The following is a 3,362-nucleotide window of genomic DNA, read 5'->3' as shown; positions in this document are numbered from 1 at the left end:
AAATATATATGTATAAGTAATAATTTTATATGTAGAATATACGTAAATGGTCCAGATAACTTTTGTACTTCTCGCAAAACTTTAAAAGAAAGAATTGCTGAACAATACAAATCTGTACATAAATGCAAATATAAAAATTCGCTGTTGTTATATAATACCACATGTACAAAATGAAAATGCCCCAAAGCGCCATCCAAAATTGGCAACCATGAACCAGATTCTGTGTTCGACTATGCTCTTCTGCTGTGTCTTACCGAGTCGTGGCGTGTTGTTGGAAAGCACCGTGTCCGACACTGTGTCGATGTGTGTCGCCTAAATGCCTTGATGGAAAGCTCCCATTATCAGGATTGTTATTTTTACATTCTCAAGACGAGCAATGGTAGTCACTATAATTTTTTGAAATTAATGTTCTGTATTAATCTTTTTTTAATCATACTTGTCTTTATGATTGTATTCTGCTAGTAATATTTTTAAAACATTTTAATAAAAGACTGAAAAAGATTTTATTCTGGAGTAAATATTTATTTTTTATGTTAAAAATTTTTTTTTTATGTTATAATTTTTTTATAGTTAATAATATACCAATTTAGCTTAAAAATGTTATATATATTTGCAAAACACATCCAGCAATCGATTTTTAACACCGTAGAAATTTATTACTAGTTTTAAACCATACTAAATATCTTAATTTGTTTATAAAGTATTACTTATTATTTTATTTTTAAACAGCAATTTAATATCGTTTTTTATGATATTTGAATTAATTATTTAGATGTTTAGTTACTGCTGTAACACATTTTATTTTTCGTCCAGGAAGCCGGTCAAATTCAGTAAAAACTTCTGATTGGCTGATTGCCTAACGACAAACAACTTGATTGGCTGAAGTGCAAAACTTGCCGTACTAATTGACAAAGCACGTAGCAACTAAGCCAAGTAAGGCTTGGTTTATGCGGGCAATAACTGTTAACCTATGCCGGAACTGGTAATGTTTAACTAAAGGATTTTAATGCTTCTGTTCATACGAAATTGCCGGATGCGTATAAACAGAAGCATTGAAATCCTATAGTTAAACTCTACCGGTTCCGGCATAAGTTAACAGTTATTGCCCGCATAAACCAGGCCTAAGCCAGCTTTTGAAATTCATGTTTTAAACCATTGAAAAAGGTAAAAGAAATTTCATAGGTTAACCAGTTCAGTAAAACGCGTTTTGATTGGTCAATAATTGTGTTGCATTTTCGAATTCTCTGGATTCTACCATGGCGAGTACCATCCTGTAAGTCTCTTCTTGAAATCTTTTCGGGAATTCGTTCAAAAACGACAAAAACGATTTGATTGGTAAGAGAAAAATTCCTTTAAAACACTACCTTACGTGCTGACTATAAACTAGAAGTTTAAGGTAGATGAGTGTACAGTAAAATATAGTAAGCCGTAAAACAAAGGTAAAAGATAACTCCTGCCGGTAACCAATTCTACTAATAACTACCGTTCCTTTCAAGTACTAGAGTCGGTACTGTTACCAGTACCATCATTTTAGCATAATTAAACATTTGCCACGGTCGGTAAATTAACAATTGCCAAAAACCAAGTTTGCGAATGATTCATCAACCTGCACGAGATATCATTATATGTCTGTTACCGTTAGTCATAAGTTAAGTAATTTCAAATCAGAACCAGACGGCAACCCGTAAGTTGCAAAATTAGTATTTCAGAAACTAAAAGAGATACAAAAAAACGGTTTGCACCATCGTCTTCAACGTAAAAAACTGCAAAATACCAGTGTGTTTCAAAACGTCTAACTATTCCTGTTAACAAACAATAGTTTAAATACTTAAAATTATCAATTACTTATTACGTGGTATTTTGCATCTAAGTAATAGAACGGAGGATTAAAATCTTGTTTTTTGGTAACTTTTACGATTCGCAAAATATTTAAATTGTTTATTTCTACCGATTGCCGTATGGGCCTCTGTAATATTAGTTTTACCTTAGCTGTCTTAGTTCTCAAGATATCCTAAATTTACAATATCAACTATGTGTCGGTAAACACAACATGTGTTAATAAACAAAGTGTTTATTTTTGTCAAAAATTATCTTGACAAATTCCGGGACTTTTCGCGAACTTTTCAACTCCCCAGTGATGGTCACTGCTATTAGTATTATTAATTATATTATAAATTAATTATTATTACCTTATGTTTTTATTAATTAAATCTACATTATTATAATAGTTTCTATAACTACTTACTTAATTACGTTACTTCTGCGTAAATACTTGATATTATTATTTTGCTTTATTATTGTAACCGCATCTATTGTCCTGTATAATAGTTAAACAATTAGCATTCTTAGCGTTTTGTAAACTAGTTCAGTAGTAAATCTCAAATGTACAGTTAACTTTTCAATTAATATTTAGTTAATTTAGGCAAAACATTGTAAAATATTCTGTAGTATTTGTGCGCGAAGTGTTCCCACGGCAAAGTTTGCTTGTGAGAGGTCAGGGTTACTGGCTCGGCCAGACAAACAGCCCGAAATAGAGATAAGGCACGCGCCGAGATAAGGCACGCGTAAGACCGCGGACCATTGGCGGCCGCGGGACCGTTGATCAGGAGCCAGTGACCGTTGGACTCGTGGGACCATGCAACGTAAGCGTATTTGGGACGCTATATAAACGGCCGAAGCGACTGGTCCGTACACACAGTCTGTCTCCGAGATTCAACCAGTTTACTTCGTTCCGCAAAAAAGTCAGTTCAGAATACTTCTTTTCAGGTAGGTCTTAGAATATTTTAATTTTTTTTAGGTTAGAAGTTAAAATATTTTAATTATTTCTAGTTACACCTTAGAATATTTTAATTATTTCCAGTTAGAACTTAAAACATTTTACTTCTTTCCAATTAGAACTTAGAATATTTTACTTATTTCCAGTTAGAACTTAGAATACCTTAATTATTTTTAGTTGGAACTTAGAATATTTTAATTTTTTCTGTGTTGGGACTTAGAATATTAAAAATTTTTTTTTTATTGGGACTTAGAATATTTTAGACCTAGAATAGGTTTTTTGTGCGTCCTCATTTAGGATAACTTTGCGTGTACAAATCGAATNTGACTTCNGGTCTGTTTGATGGTTAAAGTACATAATAATAATAATAATAATAATTCTCCTTTTGTACCTCGCACACTGGTGTAACATTTAGTTGATTTTGCATTATTTTGATTACTGTTGGTTATCACTGCTCACCCTACGTCACTTCATCTCAAAAAACGATGAAGGTGCACACAAGTGCACACTCGTCATTTCCTGTCATTCTAAAAGAGTACGAGGAAGGTGCACACGAGTGCACACTCGTCATTTCTTGTTATTCCGG

Source organism: Pseudomyrmex gracilis, unplaced genomic scaffold (assembly GCF_002006095.1).
Source record: "Pseudomyrmex gracilis isolate BER0280 unplaced genomic scaffold, ASM200609v1 scaffold_1164, whole genome shotgun sequence".
NCBI classification, from domain to species: Eukaryota; Metazoa; Arthropoda; class Insecta; order Hymenoptera; family Formicidae; genus Pseudomyrmex; species Pseudomyrmex gracilis.
Note: the sequence above shows the minus strand (reverse complement) of the source record.